General features: G+C 44.1%; 1 protein-coding gene across 2 annotated transcripts in view; it reads right to left on the bottom strand.

Moving 5' to 3' along the window:
- The window catches only part of FRRS1 (ferric chelate reductase 1), a 50,861-nt gene extending 48,754 nt beyond the window's left edge, over nt 1-2,107 (bottom strand). Inside the window, exon 1 of one of the 2 annotated variants that reach the window (XM_084755894.1) lies at nt 2,043-2,107. The gene's annotated coding sequence lies outside the window, so the exon portion shown is untranslated. Of the gene's footprint in view, nt 1-1,889; nt 2,015-2,042 lie in introns of those variants that run through there. The other variant, XM_084755895.1, reaches the window with a different exon arrangement.
- Between the last annotated feature and the right edge of the window lie 19,542 nt (nt 2,108-21,649).

The raw sequence follows: 21,649 nt of genomic DNA, 5'->3' as shown, positions 1-21,649 counted from the left end.
AGCAGTGCATGCCTCAGCATGCATGTAGAAGTCAGAGGACAGCTTGGAGACATCATCATGTGCATCCTGGGGCTTGAACTCTGATCACCAGGTTCTGCACCATCTCCCTGGCCCAGAACTGACCCAGAGCAAATTATTTATTCCCATTCTCATTTACTCTTCTTATTCTTTAGAGGCAGTGCCAGTAATACATAGACATTTGTTAAAAAAAAAAAAAATTAAATAAAACATCTAACCAGGCATGGTGGCACACACTTTTAATCATACTATTCAGAAGGCAAAGGCAAGTGGATCTCTGTGAGTTTGAGGCCAGCCTGATCTACAGAGAGTTCCAGGCCAGCCAGGGCAATCTAGTGAGACCTAGTCAGGGCTCCAATTAAAACAGCCTTTTTTGCCAGGCATGGTGGTGCACACCTTTAATCCCAGCACTTGGGAGGTAGAGGCAAAAGGATCGCTGTGAGTTCAAGGCCAGCCTGGTCTACAAATTGAGTCCAGACCAGCCAAAGTTACACAGAGAAACCCTGTCTCGAAAAACAAGACAAACAAACAACAACAAAAACCAGCCTTCTTGGGGTTAGAGAGATGGCTCAGCAGTTAAGAGCACTGGCTGCTCTTCCAGAGGTCCTGAGTTCAATTCCCAGCAACCACATGATTGCTCACAACCATCTATATGCTCTAATGCCCTCTTCTGGCCTGCAGGTGTACATGCATATAGAGTACTCATATACATAAAATAAATAAAATCCTTTTAAAAAGATAGAGTTAAGCCAGGCGGCGGTGGCACATGCCTTTAGTCCCAGCACTTGGGAGGCAGAGGCAGGTGAATCGCTGTGAGTTCGAGGCCAGCCTGGTCCACAAAGCAAGTCCAGGACAGCCAGGACTGCAAGAGAAACCCTGTCTCGAAACAAACAAACCAAAAAACAAAAACAAAAAATACATAGGGTAAAAACAGCCTTCTTTCCTTAGAATCTTGCCTAACTGTGCTCTTCTCTTAGATGTGGTATTAGCTAATAAGAACTTTTATCGCCAAAAAAAAAAAAAAATTGTATCACATCCTCCTGCCACAATTGGCGACTTGTGGGTAGCAAATGAAAAGACATGCCTACAATGCTTTTATAAATTGAAATTTAAACAGAGAGGTATGACAGTGAAGGCGGAGCAAAAAGGATACATTTGCCTGGTAGATGGCTGCTAAAACTCCGCTGAACAAAACCTCCCTCCACCAACTCTAGCTTTGTTACCAATAAACCAACAGGTTGAAATCCCACCGCTGTATTAGCCAAGCATAATAGAAACGTTCTGCTTTTTCCCCCTTTTTAGTTCAGGGGAGGAAGAATGTAGCTGAACTGAAAATTTATGGTTTAGCTGTGTTAGGAAAACTTCCAGCAGGCTGGTGGTGGCACAGGCCTTTAATCCCAGAACTTGGGAGGCAGAGGTAGGAGGATCTCTGTGAGTTTGAGGCCAGCCTAGTCTACAAAGTGAGTCCAGGACAGCCAAGGCTGTCTTGAAACTCTGTCTTGAAAAAAACAAAAGAAAGAAAAGAAAACTTCCAGGAAACCTTCCAGATAGCACATTTGCTAGTTGAAATTTTGCCTTTGACCTTTGGCATCATGACAAAACATTTTTTAAAAATAAAAATAAAAATAAATAAAGCGGCGGGACACACACACCACAAAGTAACTTTCACATGGCAATTAAGACACTAGGTTTAAACGTAAAAGCAAGTTGACATTGTTCAATCTCTCTTATAGAGCACAAACTAAAGTCAATACTTTCCCAGCTGCCACCCTTGTCTGTCCCTGCAACTACCCTTTTCTTGGGATTAGGGCTCCTTAGTCAAAGTCACGAGGCATATTAGGAACCCAAATCGTTAGGGAGATCAAGAAAACCTGCTGGCGAGCGCAGCCCTCCTCTTCCAGCCTCCTGACCGCCCCCTGTCAACGCAGGTGCCTGCGCTCTCCGCTGCCGCCCAGCTAGCTTCGAATTTTATAAGCTTTGCCAAGACTCTTGACACAGAAAACTAAACAGAAGGCGACTCTTACCTTGAGCAGCAGAGGCAGCCCGACCGACTTCCGGCTTGCCTGCCGCCCAAACCGCGGAGCCACAGCTGGGCGGAGTCAGTTTACTGAGTAACCCAGTGGGCAGGCTGGCGACCCAAGCTGTACTACCTGATTTCCAAGCACGGGACTACATATCTGAAACTAGACTGGCTTTGTTTCTCAAAGAAATAACTAGATAGATAGGTTAAAAAACGCTCATTAGATTTCTTATTCTTTCTTTATTGTTGCACTGAGGAAGGAGACTTTCTTTGGTTTTCTCTAAAAACCTGTTTGAATACATACATACCTGTTGCCCTAAGACAAACGGCGTCTTGTGTCTAAGCGAGGCAGCAAGCTCAGCAAATAAACAGGATACCCAGTTCCACCTGAGTTCCATTTTGCAGTGTATTAAAGTATGCAGTATCAGAGGCATGCCGTAGTTTTGTTTTTTGATTTGTTTTGTTTTTAATGATTGGTTAAATACGGAATTCAAATGTACTCCGAGCATTTACAGAACCAGCCCTCCCCCACCCTTGGGTTTTGTGGTGGTGTTCTTGTTGTTTTTCCAAGACAGTTTCTGTTACAGGCCTAGCTGCTCCTCTGCCTGCTGAGTGCTGGATTAAAGGAATGTGCTACCACGCCCAGCTTTAGACCACCCCCTGCCCCTCACCATTTTATCTAGCAGCACTCCAGGAACTCTTCAATCACCCACAAAAAGTTATAATGGAATCAGGGTGCACAGCTTTGTTTGGGTTTTGGTTTGGGGCAGGGGTGGCAAGACAGAGCCTTGGCTGTCCTAGAACAGGCTCTGTAGACCAGGTTGGCTGGGATCCGCCTGCCCCTGCCTCCGTAGTGCTGGGATTAAAGGTGTACACTACCACCTCCCAGAATGCACAAATTATAAGATGTAAAAGAATTTTTTTTGTAAAGTGCAACCCGAAATGCATGGGGTTTTTTGTTTTCCATTTCCTCTTAAGCCTTTAATCTTTGTCTTACATTATTTTGAACCAAATAGATGTCCATGGCTAAGGAAAAAAACTGTATTTGAAAATGTTAGCCACGTCACTCTTCAACCTTGGCTAGCCTGTGCTGACTGGGAAAGAATCAGGAGGCATGCTTTGACCTGCGTTTACCATTGCTCAACACCAGTAAAGTCGCTAATTCCATTTGAAGAGGAGGGAAAGAACACTCACCTCTAAACCGTCTAGTAAAAACTACTAACAATTAACAAACACCCCACCCCTGCCCCCACCAGCACCCCTGGAGATTAAAGAGACGCTTTAAGTAAATATAGTCCAAATCTTGTTTTCCAACCTAAGGGAGCTTGGAACATTAAAGCTTCTCAATTAAGTCAACCAATTTTCAGCTCAAAGCCACCTGTGGCCACCCGTCCTCCAAAAGCCAGATTTAAAAGGCTGAACTAGTAATGAAAAGCAAAAGCAGAGATTTATTTAATGTGTTTGGCTACATAGGGAAGAGAAACAAAGAGGTCTGGTGAGACTGAGACACACACACACACAATGTCTGTCTTCCCAGTTGGACACAAGGGTAGGGTTCAAATAGGAAGCAGGAAATAGGAAGCATAACTAAGCAGTCAGGTCAAGGTGTAGTCCCCTATCTCAAGGTCTCAGCTCTAGGTATCTCTTGCAAGGTCATCTGAAAAGTTCTTAATCTTTCTCTAGGAGGCAAATTCCTCCTCTGGAGACCACCCCCACCCCACCCCTCACCCCCACCCTAGTCCCCAAAGCTTCTACCATTTGAGCTCCCTGCAGGATATTCCTGGAAAGACTCTGATTTCAACAGTTTGATCGCCAAAGAGATGAGCACAAATGTCTCCGTAGAATGTATTCATTCCAAGGAGCTGGTGCACGCCTTTCATCCCAGCTAAAGAGGCAGAGGCACGTAGATCATCGTGAGTTTGAGGCCAACCTGGTCTACAAAGGGAGTCCAGGACAGGCAAAGATACATAAGGAAACCCTATCTGGAAACCCTCCACCCCACCCCCCAAAAAGAGTGTATCCGTTCATAGACTGGCTGAAGCGCTCTTAGGAAGTTGTAGGGTGAACAGAAGGTGAAACCAGCCCTCTTCACTTCCAAGTCCACAGCTCTACTCCTTATCACACACTCCCAGCTGTTCACTTCCACAGGCGGTTTCTGCTCCAGCTACTTATCAGTTGTCACAAAAGCCTTCAGGACCCCTTTACAACTCTGAGCCTGCTGTGAGTCCTTCTGTGAGTGTCGAGATAAACCTTCTGAAGGCCCATAGAGGCAAGTGAGGTGTCACTTGGGCCTTAGGTGGCTCCTAAGGCTCCTCGAAAGATCCTGGTTCCGCTGCACACAGCGTTGAGCTACTAGGGACTCCTAGCACACTAGTAAAGCCTCAAAACAGATCCAAGGCTAGAGGTGGTGACCGCTTCCCCCTTCTTTATGGAAGCCTCTTGAGGTGACCTTGCCCCCCACCACCACCACAAACACACATTTCCTTATAGCCACACCAACCTGATTGATTGCTATTGGTACTGGAGGCTAGCATGGGATGGTCTGGGCTTTCAATTGTTTAAAGGCTCTTTTTTTTTAATTAATATATTTTATTAATTTATTCATATCACATCTCAGTTATTATCCCATCCCTTGTATCCTCCCATTCCTCCCTCCCTCCCATTTTCCCCTTACTCCCCTCCCCTATGACTGTGAATTAGGGGGACCTCCTCCCCCTGTATATGCTCATAGGGTATCAAGTCTCTTCTTGGTAGCCTGCTATCCTTCCTCTGAGTGCCACCAGCTTGTACACTGCACAACAAAGTTAGAGCTGCACCTTGAGTCAGGTCTCTGGAGTCTGATTCCTGTGTGGGCTCTGTTGTCGCCACTCATGCCCCACCCCACCCCCACCCCACCCCCCCCACCCCCACCCCACCCCCACCCCAACCCCACCCCAACCCCACCCCATTCCTGGTCCCCACAGAGTCCTTTCCTTTGGCTATCAGGCAAAGGACCCCCCAAAAAATTATAGTTCTCCCAGGAAACTCCTCTAGGGAGAAAAAAAAAGGCCAGAGAGGTGGGGACAGCCAGAGGAGGAACTTGTCCCCAGAAGACATTTACAGGCTGGCCTTGTAGCCTTTGCAAGACAGAATGGAAACCAGACACTGGTAAGCATGACCACACCCTGGTTATGTCTATCTTTTGCCTTCAATGTAAACTTTCCCTTTCTAACAAATGTCAAATATGAGTCGTTAATCACTTACTATAAAACTTTATTTAGGACAATGATAAAAATCTTTTTTATTGCCGGGCATGGTGGCGCGCAATCCTTTAATCCCAGCACTCGGGTGGGAGGCAGAGGCAGGCAGATCGCTGTGAGTTCGAGGCCAGCCTGGACTACAAAGCGAGTCTAGGACAGCCAAGACTACACAGAGAAACCCTGTCTCGAAAAACAAAAACAAAACAAAACAAAAAATCTTTTTATTTCTCCCATCTTGTTAAGACCTTTATGCAAATAGTTTTAATCTTCCCCATTTGGTAAAACTTTTGTTTACTCAAAGGTCCCCAAATCTGTGTGGCCTGGAAAAATGATCTTTTTCTTGGGGGCAGTGACCCACTTCCCTTTTTTCCTTCATTTCCTGTGTGCCAATTGAGTTCCAAGCCAGCCTGGACTACAAAGCAAGTCCAGGACAACCAGAGCTACAGAGAAACCCTATCTCGAAAAACCAAAACCAACCAAACAAAACAAAAACAAAAAAAAACCTCCTGCCAAGACACCAAAGATACACTCGGAGAGCAGACTGGATCTCTTTGCTCCTCTTCTGAAAGTTGCCACATTGAGTAAATCTTTCTGCCTTTCACTGTTGATTTGGCTCTTTTAATTGGTATATTGAGTAGGCAAAGCTGGCAATGGAGGAGGCAGAGCCTGAGACCCTACATCTGATAACAGCCTGAAAGATGTTGTGTATTGGGCAATTTCTATCAGTACTTTTGTAAGGAAAATGAGTACAAGCCAGTAAAATGGCTCAGTTGGTTAAAAGTGCCAGTCACCAAACCTGCTGACCTGAATTTAACCCAAGAACTTGAATGGTGGCACTGTGGAGCATAGACAAGAATGAAGCCAGGCGTGGTGGTGCACACCTTTAATCCCAGCACTTGGGAGCACTTGGGAGGCAAAGGCACAGACAGGCGGATCGCTGTGAGTTCGAGGCCAGCCTGGTCTACAAAGCGAGTCCAGGATAGCCAAGGCTACACAGAGAAACCCTGTCTCAAAAAACAAAACAAAACAAAAAAAAAAAAAAAAAAAAAAAAAAAGAATGAAGCCATTGCCACAATTTTGAACCAGACCTGAAGTAAGTTTTTATTAACTGCTGCCTAGGAAGATGGACACTGGCCAGGGCCATACCTAGGATTTCCAGAAAATAACAATGAGCTAAGTTGGCCAGGTACTTCTAAAGGCAAACTCATAGGATCTACATACTTCCTGCCTTTGTCCAATAAGGGGCAAGGACATCCTGAGGTACTTCCTGCCTACATACTTCCCTCGTAAGTGTGGTCAAGTACATCTGGTGCAGTTGGATCAACCACACTTGTTTAGGGAAATGAGAGGATGGCTTGTGAATCATATAAAAACAACAGCCCCAGCATCACAGGGGTATCTGTTCTTGGACTAGGAGCTTACAGGTTAGAGGCATTTTTGTTTTATGTGACTCTTAGGCACAATAATTAAAACTTAAAACATGATTTTGGCTCTCACAACACACACAAACACAAGATGCACACAAAATAACAAATTAAAATATTTTAAATATATATATATACATATATGTGTGTAAAGTCATACATAAAAGATAATAAAATTTACTATATGTGATGAGGACAGGAGCTAGAAACTACTCCGGTAAATCAGGGACCCCAAAGCAGCAAGTTCTAGGAATGTCTTTCCTGGAATGCTAGAAAAGAGTTCTGGTTGTTGGTTTCTCATCACCTCTTTCCCTTGCCTGGAAGCCATACCCGAAGGTGGGGCTAGAACTGAGAGGAGGCAGGGAAGTTTCCACCACAAATCCTTAATAAAGCTCCCCCCTCCACCCCACCCCCCACTCCACCCCCACCTCCCCCAACCCCCAACCCCCCACTCCCCCACCCCCATGCTGGCAGCTCAATGCCGCTCCCCCTCCCAGCCCAAGGAGGTCTTTCTGCACTGTCTTCACTTCAACCTAAAGCATCAATATAAACTTCTCACTTAAACTCTCCCTCAGTGCTCTTGAACTGCATTCCTTGATCCAAGAGACAACTACCTGGAAGCCACCGGCTCTCAGCTACATTGACCATTAGAGTCTTCTGGGACCTTCCCACTCAAACTAAGTTTACCAAGGACAGAGAAAGGCTCTGTCAAAGTTAAACACACTCCAAAATTTTCTGTATCACAAGCTAACAATATTCCTTTGTGTGATTGGTTGGATGGTTTTTATTTATTTTTAACATGTTAACAATACTTTATTGTTGCTCGTATGCCTTTTTCAAAAATAAGAATGTAGTGAGAAGAATATTGGCACGGGACAAAAATTACAGGAATCTAGATCACAGAACTAAAACTGGCTTTGTTCTCAGTTCCAGAATCAGGCAAGCTTTGTCCATCAGTCTCATCAGAGGCAAGTGAATCTCTATGAGTTCCAGGCCAGCCTAGTCTACATAGTGAGCTCCAGGACAGCCAGAGCTATATAGACTAGGTCTCAAAAATCTATCACTATCATCACCATCACCATCATCACCACTATCATCACTACCACCACCACCACCACCACCACCATCACCGTAATCAACTTTAAAAAGGCAAAGGGGGCCTAGGTGTGTGGCTAAGTGCTAGAACATGGGCTTCCCATATGCTAAAATCATGGCCAGCACCAAAACAATTAAGAAGGCAAAGGAATAATGCAGGAGGGGCATGAGGTCATCTTTGGCAGGCCACTTATCCTCTGTGGTTTTCTTTTGTTGTTGTTTGGTTAGTTTGTTTGGTTGCCTTGGTTTGTTTGGTTTGATTCGTTTGAAACAGGGTTGAAATATGTAGCTCTAACTGTCCTGGGAAACTCTACGTAGCCCAAGCTGGCTTTGAGCTCAGAGAGATCTGCCTGCCTCTGCCTCTCTAATGATGATTTAAGGTGGCTTTTCTCCATGTTTTTTGTAACTCAAGGGTATAAAGATGGGGCCTGCAACCAGAACTGCATATCTCTGAAGTCCCGAGACAGTATTCTTGGGATTAACAGCATGTGTCACCATGCCTGGGAAAACTAAAAATCTCTACTGAATAAATGAAAGCAGTCGCTTTAAAAAATGGTTAAGCACCCTTGTTCACTGAAGCATTACTCACAGTAGCTAAACGAGGAAGCAAGTCTTATGTCCAACAGCGAGATATATAAAATGTAGTGTGTCAGACAATGGGAAACTGTTAGCCATTTTCTTCTGCCTTCTTCTTCTTCTTCTTCTTCTTTTTCTTTTCATTTTTAGAGACAAGGTTTCTTTGTGTAGCCTTAGTTGCACTGAAAATTGCTCTGTAAGACAGACTGGCCTCAACTCAGAACTCAGAGATCCACCTGCTTCTGCCTTCCAAGTGCTGGGACTAAAGGCATGCACTACCACCGCCCAGCCTCCCCGCCCCCCTCCTCCTCCTCCTCTTCTTACTTTGGCTTGTGTTTGTTTGTTGTTGCATTTAAGACAGAGCCTTACTATTTGCTACTGGCTGGTCTGGAACTTGCTCTGTAGGCAAGGGCAGCCTGACACTTGCTTCCCGAGTGATGGGATTATAGGGACACACCAGTTTACTCAGCCTGACAAAGGAGGAAAATATGGCATGTGGTACACAGTGATGAACCCTAAGGGCATTATCCTAAGTAAAATAACCTAGGCTTCCAAGCTGGGAAATGCCCTAATATACCCATGGAATTTTCCTGGTAACTGGAATTAAAATAGTGCCTTTATGAATCCAGGCATATGCCTGTAATCTACTCCAGACACTAAGGGAGGGAGAACGTGAGTATGAGGCCCATCCTGGGCTGTTCAGCAAAACCCTGTGACAAACAGACAACAATGACCTCTCAGCCAAGTAAAAGATCATGCTTTCTGAGTCAATCCATTTGGGTTGAAACCTCAGCTTTGCTGATTAATAACTGGCTGTCAGTCAAGCCGTTTAACCTCCTAATCTCGCTGCCCTCATTTGTGTAAGAAAGCTGTAATCCATAAGTAGGATGGTTGTGGATATCATCTTATGATGTAGTATTTCATCCCATTAGAACCCCTGTGCTCCTGAAAACTGGATTCTGACTCAGCCTTTAATAACTACCGTTAGAGTCAGAATCTACATATATGTGAGATGCCATCCCCACAGCCACACAGTCACCAAGCACCCTGCCTTCTACTCCTGAGTCCAAACATAACCCTCAGGACACTTCCCAGTGCTTGACCCTGGGGAGTCAGTAGCAATGGATGGAAATGTACACTCTCCAGAAGCAATCCGTGGGTCAGCGACTATATCATTACTTTTCATTCTCTTTTCTGGGAACAAGACAAAGAGCAGCTGTTAACTACAGGGTCTTACTTTAATTAAGTGGCTGAAAGACAGGAACCCCCCTGTTTTGCTTTGCTTTTCTCCTGCTCAAACTCATTTTGAACTTCAGTTCATTTGAAGGCTGGTATTACTGACCATAATGAGAGCATGCTAGACATTTTTCAACCTCTTTTAATTGTGTAATTTTCTCTTCTGCCATTTTAATTCAGTGGTGGACAATATTAATTTTTTTTTTGCAGTGAAATACCGCAGGCATGGCACTGCTGATCAAAGTGAAATATGAAATACTTGACTCACCTTAACCAAGAAGATAATAAAATCCCTGTTGATTACCTACAGACAGGACACAAAGATCTCAGTGATAATGGGCAGTGTCCCCTTCTATTTCCTATCAATTACAGTTACACTACACTAAAATGTCTGTCCTATTACTATTAAATCTCCTAAAGCAAATGTAAAAAAGAAATAAAAAAGTAATAAAGTAAAGTAGAATTCAAATCTAATCATCATTAATCTCTCTTTCTCTCCCTCTCTCTCTCCCTCCCTCTCTCTCTCTCTCTCTCTCTCTCTCTCTCTCTCTCTCTCTCTCTCTCACTTACCAAGTTATAACAATGCAAGAATGGTATGATTTACTGCCGAGTGTTGCTTGGGGGTTCTTGAACTAAGGGTCATTTATTTATTAGATGACGCATCGCATTTTGAGGGTCTTTAATACATAAAGTAGTCTCAAGTACTGGAAAAGGACTACACCCTGTTACAGTAAGAACAAAAAGCAATCGGTTTATTAATTTAGTAAAGCATCATTTGTTTTAAACACAAAACATTACATAATCAAAGCAACGTTTATAACCAACGTTCTGGCAGCTCATTTACCCTTTTCTCTAGTCTATTTCCCCCTCGATTAAGTAAGCCTTCAAAATTATGGAAGTTTTAAGTTGACTAATGATAAGTGCAGAGGTAATATATAAGCTCTCAGCTCCCAGGAGCCCCAGTTCAGTGGAATTGACAAGGATGTTTTAGTCAATGTAAATGGCCGGGCATGGTGGCGCACACCTTTAATCCCAGCACTTGGGAGGCAGAGACAGGTAGACTCTGTGAATTCGGGGCCAGTCTGGTCTACAAGTCCAGGACAGCCAAGGCTACACAGAGAAACCCTGTCTCAAAAAACCAAAAAAATAAAAAATTAATAATAATAACAACAACAATAATAATAAGTGTAAATGATTACTTCATTGTTACAGGGACTTCCTTATAAAAGTGTGGAAGCCAAGAGAGAAAGTCATACTGCTTGTGTGTGTCTTTCCCTGAGAGGAAAAACAAGGAATTCCTCAATGGCTAGGAAAGAGGGCATCCTGGACAGAAAATGTAGGGTTGGGAGAGGTCACGTGTTTCACAGATGTGAATGGAGATGGTCCTGGACTGGAAAGTGGTTCCCGCTCTTCACCTCACAGGAGAAAGCAGTTGTTCTTCTGCCATTTTGGGCCCTACACTTAAATACAAGAACAAAAGGTACTTTCCCCAAAAGTGTCCAACTGCATAAAACTTAACAGAAGATACCAATGTGGGATCCTATGTTGTGGTTAAGTTACCAGTATAGCCTAATGATGTTTATTATTAGGCCTATAATTATTATTACGACAGTATTTTCTAACCTGCTAGCAATCAATCAAGACTCAGACACGTGTTATATTTTAATATACCCTTAGTTAACCTGGAGCAGGGCAGATATTAATCCCCTAAACTACGTTCCACAGTAGGGCAGGTATGGGATACCTGCTGCAACCCCATGCAACCCCATGCCATCTGCTTCTAATAATTTCTGTCAAGATACCTCCCATCCATAATCCCAAATACTTGCTAATAATCTTCATCTGGGCCAAGTCCTCCATCCATGCAGGCCATGTACTTCTCCTCCACCTAACCCATGATGGCATAACCTCTTTCTTCTCCCTTCTTGCCTACTCAGGTCTCTCTTCTTCCCAAGATTCTCTCTGTCTCCCCCAGCCTGGGAACCTCAGCCACACCTCTCTCATCTTTTGCTCTTGCTCAGGTGTGATGGCCTTTTATTGGTCAAACAGGTTATGCTCTTAGGCAAAGTACAGGGGGGTCAGAAGAGACAGCAAGCAGTAATGAGCATCAAAATAATCAGACCAACCTCCAACAATCCTGACAGAGCAACAGTATCAAACCAAGGAAAGCAAATCCATTCTGCTCTTAGTCAAAGCAACTACCCCAGAAATGTGGGTTAAAACAAGAGGCCAAAAATAAGAAAATCCAAGAACAGGAGTGAGGAGTGAGGCATAAGGACAGGCTCAGAGATGGTAACAGGGATAAATTGGAGAATAGAGCAAGAACTGACAGTTCTAACCAAAAGTGAGAGCTGAAGCAGAGGCCATGGAGGAGTGCTGCTTACTGGCTTGCTCCCTATGCCTTGCTCAACCTGGTTTCTCATACAACTCAGGACCACCCACCCATGGCTTGCACTACTTACAGTGGGATAGACCCTTCCACGTTAATCATTAATCAAGAAAATTCCCCCCAAAGACTGGCTTGCCCATGGGCCAATTGAATGGAGGCATTTTCTCAAGTCAAGGTCCCTCTCTTCCTGAATGGCTCTGGCTTCTGTTAGGTAGACAAAAACCTGACGCACTATTACAATACAATACAACACTATTAAACAGGAACATGTATTTTCTTGTTTATCCCCAGGATCTCATATCAATATCAATATCACAATAAAAAAAACATTCTAACTATTAAGTCCCACAGTCTGTAAGATTCCAAACACTCTGAAAGTTTAGTCTCTTTAAAATATCCAAAGTCTCTTTAAAAGTTCAGAATCTTATGTGGGCCCTTATAAAATAAAAAAGCAGGGTGCTAGAGAGATGGCTCAGAGGTTAAGAGCCCTGGCTGTTCTTCCAAAGGTTCTGAGTTCAATTCCCAGCTCGTCAGCCTGACTCCTAGGTTCATGCTTTGCTTTTCTCTCCGTCTGTCATTACTCAGTTTTTCTCTCCCACCTCACACTTTAGACATTATGACACTCTTTATTTTCCGTTTACATTATATTTATCAAATCCTATAATATCTTTAAGAAAAAAAAATCTTCTGCCTTGAAAGAGTTGTGGAGGCGGAGCACAGTAGAAAAACTTGCCCCAGTAAAGGAAGGTACAAAAATTTTGTAGCTGCCTAGAGTTGACTCTATCTAGCACAAACACCCCACTCCCTCCCCTACGTACATAATACACACACAAATACACAGCATGGGGCTGGAGAGATGGCTCAGTGGTTAAGGGCACCAGCTGCTCTTCCAGAGGTCATGAGTTCAATTCCCTGCAACCACATGGTGGCTCACAACCATCTGTAAGGTGATCTGATGCCCCCTTCTGGCCTGCAGGTGTACATGCAGGCAGAGCACTGTCTACATAATAATAAATAAATAAAATCTTTAAAAAAAAAAAAACTCAGGGCCGGGCATGGTGGCGCACGTCTTTAATCCCAGCACTCGGGAGGCAGAGGCAGACGGATCGCTGTGAGTTGAGGCCAGCCTGGTCTACAAAGCGAGTCTAGGACAGCCAAGGCTAACACAGAGAGACCCTGTCTCAAAAAACAAAAAACAAAAACAAAAAAAAATAGTACATCAGTCAGGTAGATAAACCTCGAGTTCTCCAGGGTCAGATCCTTGGACTCCCTTCCTCTGGTCCAGGAAAGCTATGTGAATCTACATCAAGCTAGGTGCAAAGGCAGGCGTCCCCATGGTCATCTGAGGCCAGTTTTTTGTCTTCTTTCCACGATCACTTAGGTGTTCCCTTTTCTTCTTCCCTCCATCTTTGGGCAAATTCCACAAATGTATAAGCTCCCCAAGAATCAGTACCTATGTCCACACTGCTCCCCTTCTTGAAATGGCCTCTCCTGGCCCAACGCCTGCACAGAATACGGCTGAACCCATCGGTCACAGCCCACTTCAGAGGGCATCTCCTTGGCCCTATGAGATGGCTCAGAGGGCCAGGCCTCACAAGCCAAAATGGACTCTTGAGACACACATGGTAGAAGGAGAGACCAACTCCTGAAAGTTGTCCTCTGATCTCTACACGTGTGCTGTGGCACACATAGCAAAGAAATAAATAAGTAAAGCTTTAAAATGCCATCTACTTACTGGATTTTTCATTTTATTACTTATGTATGTTGGTGTCTTGCCTTCATGTATGTTTGTATGAGGATGTCAGATCCTCTTGAACAGGAATTACGGACAGTTGTGAGCTGCCATGTGGGTGCTGGGAGTTGAACCCAGGTCCTCTAGAAGAGCAGCCAGTGCTCTTACCTGCTGAGTCATCTCTTTATCCCTACTTATTATTTTATATGGCTGCACTATTATTCCCTAAAACTTAGGAACCTTTTATTTCGCCTTCATTTCTTTTTGTTGTGATGGTGGTGGTGGTTGTGGTTATTGTTGGTTTTGTTTGTTTTGGTTTTGCTTGGTTTTTTGAGACAGGGTTTCTCTGTGTAACCTTGGCTGGCTGTCCTGGAACTGTCTGTAGATCAGGCTGGCTTCCAACTCACAGAGATCCACCTGCCTCTGCCTCCCAAGTGCTGCTGGGATTAAAGACATGCACTGCCAGTGCCAGGCTTCATTTGCTTTATATTGACAGCAACGTCAGCTCACAGTAAGCATTTAACTATATGTTATAACAAATATTTCATAAATATGTAAATAAAAAGATATATGTTAAGGAAATCCTTTGTGATAACCTCTAAAGATTTGTCTTGCTCTTAATCAGCAGCAAAAAACAAAAATAAATAAATACTTATTGCCTGCTTGAGTAAATAATAAAACAGAATATCCCTTACCAAACATGGATGATAAAGAGATAGATAGAGATACATACATACATACATACATACATACATACATACATATGAACGTACGTACGTACATAGGCCAACACATATAGGAGTGTGTGGCTAACTTACACAAGTCTTGTATTTCACACTACCATCTCCCTAGTTCCCAGGTTTGGAAGCACTTGACAAGGAATAAAAAGAAAGCAGAAAGAGTGGTGAGTGATGCCTCAGTAAATAGACCAGCCAGTTAGACAGGGATGGAACACTCCCAGGAGAAATCACAAAAGCAACACTAGGCCATGACACAGTGACCACATTGACACATGACTCACACAACAAGGAGGCAGAGTGGTTCCTTAGTCTGATAATTCCAGCTTCATATTTCATCCTCCCTGGTTTTTATCTCGGACTCCTTGTAGTCTTATTTTCCTACTTTTTGGCAAACCTACTTTAACCCTTACCATCCCCAAGTGAGCAGGTTTGTACTATATTTTCCTCTTCTTCTCCTGGCCTGGTCTTACCTCTCCTTTCGTCATGCACCTTTGCCCCAGTATCTTGCCTCAGTCAGCCAATAGAAGAGCTGATGACTGGCCACACTAGTTATCTGGGCTTTGAAAGGTTGTACAGTGACTGAGTGTGGGGCTGTCCATCATCTCTTGACCAATGAGATGCTTCTTCTTCTTCTTCTTCTTTCTTCTTCTTCTTCTTCTTCTTCTTCTTCTTCTTCTTCTTCTTCTTCTTCTTCTTCTTCTTCTTCTTCTTCTTGTTCTTCTTTCTTCTTCTTCTTCTGGTTTTTCAAGACAGGGTTTTTCTGTGTAACAGCTCTGGCTGTCCTGGACTCTGTTTACCAGGTTGGCCTTGAACTCACAGAGATCCGCCTGCCTCTGCCTCCCAAGTGCTGGGATTAAAGGTGTGTGCCACCATGCCTGGCATCAATGAGATGTTTCTTTAAGTTATTGACATGAAAGAAAATCAGATTTCTGGGTCCTTTCTGTGTGTACCCTATATTGTGACTTCACGCCAGTCTCTTTTCCTTTGTGCTTCAGTGTCCCTCTTCAGAAAAGACTTCTAACAAAGGGGGGACACGTGTAGAGTTATGTAGAAGCTTATGGGGAGCCTTTGCTCTCACTGAGGGACCAGTGCCTGCCAGGATGCTGTTTATTAACACTCCTGATCACTTTTACTGTGTCTTATAGTACTGCCCAGAGATTTGAGTACTTTTCAAAATGACTATTACTAAAGTCATCAGGTGTTACAGGAGCCAGATGCTGGGTTGAAAGCCAGCTAGCTCAGAGAAGCAGAAAAAGCACCCAGCTAACCTTGCTCCTTGGCTGACATCCCAGGAGGAAAACCAAAAACCAAAAACCAAAAAACCCTTCCTATTCAGCTCATGTCCTAGAAGGAAAAAGCCCTTTCTCCTTCTCCACAATGTCTTAAATACCCTTCAACTCAATGTCCCTCCTCTCTACTTGTGCACCTCTCTAGCTATCCTCTGGGCTTCCTCTCACTCTCTATGGTTTTTCCCCATGTTCACTTCCTGTTGGTCTCGTTGCTTGCTCCGCCTCTTGCCCTAAGGTTAAATATATTTAATCCTGTTTACAGAAAGCTCTTGGATTAAAGGTGTATGCTAGGGCCTCACTACACCACAAGTACTTGTTTACAGTAAACAGGAAGCTCTAGGATCAAAAACTGAGCCATACCACAATTAGAAGCAGGGTTTTACAATTCACAATCTGGGGGTAGGGTGGGGAGGGAGTTTCATAATGGGATCAAATATCCTGCAACAGTCATTCTAATTTATTTATTTATTTATTAGGTTTTTCGAGACAGGGTTTCTCTGTGTATCCTTGGCTATCCTGGAGTTGCTTTGTAGACCAGGCTGGCCTCGAACTCACAGCGATCCTCCTGCCTCTGCCTCCTGACTGCTGGGATTAAAGGTGTGTGCCACTATGCCTGGCTAGTCATTCTAATTTAAAAGAAAAAATATATACCTTGACGATGACACTGTGAAACAGAGCACTGGGTAAATTTTTTTTATCTGAATTACTGACAACTTTACCCATCTAAGAGCAAAGACAGCAATATCACCATAGCTCTCTCTTACTCTTGGCAGTTCTTAGTTACTTTCCTGTTGCTGTAATAAAACATCATGGCCAGCCGGCCATGGTGGCAGACAGATCGCTGTGAGTTCGAGGCCAGCTTGGTCTACAACGCTGGTCCAAGGCAGCCAGGGCTACACAGAGAAACCCTGTCTTGAAAACAACAACAACAACAAAAAGACAATCAAACAAAAACCCGATGGCATCTTATAGAAGGAAGCCTTTATTTGGGCTTACCATTCCAGGAGGATGAGAATTCATCACCCTCACACTAAGGAGGCATGACAGCAAGCAGGCAGGGAGCAGCAGAGGGGATGACAGCTCACTTCTTCCACTGACTGGAAACAGGAAGAAGAGAGGGTGTTCTGGAATTAATGCAAGGCTTTAAATCTGCAAAGCCAACCTCCAGTGACAAACTTACTCCAGCAAGGCAACACCTCCTAAACCTGCTGAAACAGGGCCACCAAGTGGAGGTTAAGTATCCAAATGCGCAGAGCCGGGGGAAACATCTCACTCAAACCAGAACGCTGAGTAACTGGGAAATGTGATGATGAATTCTGAGAAACTCAGAGACAGCCGATGTTTCTCTCTAGCCCATGTCACAGCGTTCTTCTTTGTCACACTTTCAAGTTTATTCAACACAAAAACAGTCTTCCCCCAACTGAGCTGCCTGACCAAGTCCAGGACCAAAGCTGCCTCTGAACTGCAATGTCATTGCCGAATTAGGCCCAGCCTCAGGCTCCTTGTTAGCACCCAGGCACAGGATGGGGAGTAGTGGTGTTGGTGCAGGGGTCCGGGAAGTCACAGCACTTCTCCTGTAGATTTGTCTGTCCACCTTCCCTCTTGTAAATCTTGCAGGTTGCTCACCCTCTGGACCTTTGAGCCAAGGCCTGCAGTCTCAGGATGAGTGATGAGCCGGAGGGTAGGTGAGGGCTCTGGGGAAGTAGGCAAGGTAATCTGTGAGATACTGGATGCCCTCTTTGGGAAGGTACCAGTAGAAATGTGTCCAGCCAAACTGATCCTTTATATAGCCTCGAGATATGTGAGGCGAGGGCCTTTATTACACAAAGGTTGGGCATATTCTAGTCTGCCAGCTTAGGTTGCTTGGGCATACGGACACCTTTCTTGGCAACCAGCATTCTGTCCTTAGAGAGGAATTCACAGAAGGCCATCCTGTCATATACTACTAGGTTTTGTTTTTCCCTTATTTACATTGAAGTAGTCTCACTGCTAACCACAGTAATTAAAACTTAAAACATAAAGCCGGATGTGGTCGTGCACACCTTTAATCCCAGCACTCGGGAGGCAGAGGCAAGTGGATTGCTGTGACTTCGAGGCCAGCCTGGTCTATAAATCGAGTCCAGGACAGCCAAGGCTACACAGAGAAACCCTGTCTTGAAAAATCAAAAAACAAAACAAAAACAACAACAAAAACCCCTTCAAAACCCAAAAAACAAACAAACAAAAAACCTTAAAACATAACTTTAGCCGGGTAGTGGTGGAGCACGCCTTTAATCCTAGCACTTAGGAGGCAGAGGCAGGCGGATCACTGTGAGTTCGAGGCCAGCCTGGTCTACAAAGTGAGTCCAGGACAGCCAAGGCTGCACAGAGAACCCCTGTCTCAAAAAACCAAACAAACAAACAAAAAAAGAACCCATAACTTTAGCTCTCACAAAAATACTGCTCCCTAAGCAAAAGGAAGGACAGGCATTTCCAGGAACTTTAGAAATTTGACTTCTCAGGCTCATTCTTGCCTTTGGAATCAAGAGCTCTGGGGTGTACTCTGTGGAGTCTACCAGATGATGCTGATGCAAGTTAAGACTTGGCGACCATTAATCTAGATTTTAAAATTGGTAAAATTGCTGAAGAGCTTTGTGAGAGCAGCTCTCAGGTTACAAGAATGTTGAGAGCTTGTTGGGTGCTGGTTCCCAGGACTCTGAAGTTACAGGTGCTTGGTGAGGCACCACGTGGGTGCTGGTACCCACACCCATGTCCTCGGAAAGAACAGCAAGTGCTGCTAACCCCAGAGCCATCTCTCTAGCACCATCCACCTTGTATTTTGAGGTTAGCCTCCCCGGGCCTCGAGCTCACATGTTCCGTTTGAGTGGCTAGCCAGCTAGCTGGCCAAATCAGCTCCAGGGATCTGCCTGCTGCATTCCCTTCCCCAGTGCTGGAATTTCAGGCTCCTACCACCATCTTCAACTTTTAAAATTAATTACCCTCTGAGTCATCTTTCACGCTACCTACAACTCTTTTCTGTTGGCCATTCTGTTTTCTTCCTGTTCTCCTACTCAACCCAAATTGCCTGTGTTGAATTCTTTTTTTTTTTTTTCCCCAACCTGTAAACCTCAGTGCCCCAAGGCTCACTCCTTAGCTGGATTTTACATCTCCCATTTTCTCACCCTGATGATTCCAATTGAAATCTCCACTGAGGACAACTTGAAAAAAAACAGATTCTACCAATTGAACACTTTGCTAGTATGTGGAGGTTAATATACCAAGCACTTTTGTGTGTGTGTGTGGTTTTTTCCATACAAAGTTTCTCTGTGTAGCCTTGCCTGTCCTAGATTCACTTTGTAGACCAGGCTGGCCTCGAACTCACAGTAATCCACATGCCTCTGCCGCTGTTATTTTTGTTTCTTTTCCTGAGACAGAGTCTCCTCCTGAAAGGACCAGACAAACTCCATTTTGAAAATGAAACTCCATTTTGTGTTAAACCTAGCCAAGGGATGAACCCAGATTCCAGAAAAACCACAAACTAGTCTAAACAGAAAAATATTCCCTAGCAACACAATCAGCTCACCTTGGAAAAGTCCAAATATACTCCCTGCTGGTCAAGCTGAGTAGCAGGTGGTCCGGCACAAAGCAACAACTAATTAGGAGAAGCCAGGCCAAAGTTCCTAATGCCCCCCATGACTGTGTCAACCAATCTTTTCTCTAGGCCAAGTTGCCTCTACACCTATTACCCAGCCATGAAAGGCCAAGGCTTATAGCTCCCTGCTTGCAGCTTTTCTGCCCAAATGCCATCCAACCATATACTGTAAAACCCATTTCTTTGTCTAAAATCTATAAAAACCCTTCTCAATTGAGACTTGAAGCCACTTCCCTGCATATGCTGTGCCAGTGCATGGCAGGGGTAGCCCAGATTCAAACCTGCAATAAAGACTTCCTTGTTGCTGGGCATGGTGGCACTCGCCTTTAATCCCAGCACTCAAGAGGTAGAGGCAGGCGGATCACTGTGAGTTTGAGGCCAGCCTGGTCTACAATGCAAGTGCAGGACAGCCAAGGCTAACACAGAGACACCCCGTCTTGAAAAACCAAAATCAAACAAAAACAGAAACAAACAAACAAACAAAAAAGACTTCCTGGCCATTGCATTTGGACTCTGGTCTTGGGTGGTCTGTTCAGCCAGGCTCTCAATTTGGGCATAACATTTCAATCCAGGCTAGCTTCCAACTTTCCATCGTTCTCCATCCATTCCTTTATTCAGCAACCATGGTGGTTGCTGCCTCTGCCTCCCTAGTGCTGGGATTAAAGGTATGTGCCGCCACGCCCAGCTTATTTTTTAAGATTTATTTATTATGTATACAAGACCTGCCTGCATGTGTGCCTGCCTGACAGAAGAGGGCAGTAGATCTCATTACAGATGGTTGTGAGCCGCCATGTGGTTGCTGGGAATTGAACTCAGGACCTCTGAAATAGTAAACAGTGCTCTTAACCTCTGAGCCCTCTCTCCAGCCCCTGTGTTTTCCTATGGGGTTTCACAAACCCCTGTGGAAGGGTCATTCAACCCACAGGTTGAGAACTGCTGCCCTAAGCTACTTTCTATAAATGCCCTCTTTACTCACTGTTCTCCACATACCTGTAACCCCAGCCCTCAGGGGGCAGAGTCAGACAGATCCCTGAAGCTCAAAACCTAGTCCAGTTCATCAATGAGGCTTAGGCTCCATAGGAAATCCTGACTCTATTTATTTATTTTTTAGCAATTTGGTGACTAGACGTACCTCAGGAGAACAGTGCTTGAGTAGAATGTTTGAGACCCTAGACTCAACTCCCAGTACAAACAAAAAAAAATGTTTTGTTTATAAATCTCATGATTCTGTTCATTTTTCATTGGATTAATATGTAATTCCATGTAGATACATTTTTTTTTTTCTGAGACAGGGTTTCTCTATGTAATAGCCCTGGCTGTCTTGGACTCACTTTATAGACCAGGTTAGCCTCAAACTCACAGAGATCTCCTGCCTCTGCTTCCGGATTGTTGGCATTAAAGGCATGAGCCACCACCACTGGGTCTGTAGATACAATTTTATGTAGAGTAAATATCTCCCTTTCTGGCCCAGGGTTCAATTCCCAGTACCCACATGGCAGCTCATAACTGTCTGTAACTCCAAGATCTGACATTATCATACAAATATGCATGCAGGCAAAATACCAATACACACAAAAATAAATAAATACAAATTACAAACAAACAACCAAACACAAAAGCAATACACCACCATGCCTGGCTTCTTTGGCTCTTTTGATGGCAACTTGCAGTTATCTTAATACTATGCTATTTTAAAAATATCTTAAACTTTTAAATTAAATATTTTAAAAATATATAATATAGCCAGGCATGGTGGTATATGCCTTCAATCTCAGTACTTGAGAGGAAGAGGCAGGTGGATTTCTAAGAGTTCAAGGCCAGCCTGATCTACACAGTGAGTTCCAGGACAGCCAGGGCTACACAGAGAAAATGTGTCTCAAAAAAGGCAAAACAAAACTCTGTGTGTGTGTGTGTGTGTGTGTGTTGGCTTTTCGAGACAGGGTTTCTCTGTGTAGCGTTGGCTGTCCTGGACTCACGCTGTAGACCAGGCTGGCCTCGAACTCACAGCAATCCACCTGCCTCTGCCTCCCGAGTGCTGGGATTAAAGGCGTGCGCCACCTTCAATGGTTTCTTAAATTTTGAGAGTTTAAGGAGTTTTGTTTTTATATTCTTCTGCTCTGTGAATTATTTATTTCCTCAGAAATCATTGCTTCATTTTCTCTTGGTTTTCCTTCTTTGTGCTGTGAGCTTCCTGTAACTGTGGGAGGACTAAAGAGCCTGTTGCAACTTAAGAACGAGGCTGTGGAGTGAGGTCTAACAG

This window comes from Acomys minous (assembly GCF_964271855.1).
Source record: "Acomys minous genome assembly, chromosome: 14".
Taxonomy (NCBI): Eukaryota; Metazoa; Chordata; class Mammalia; order Rodentia; family Muridae; genus Acomys; species Acomys minous.
Note: the sequence above shows the minus strand (reverse complement) of the source record. Positions and strands in the feature narration are given on the sequence as shown.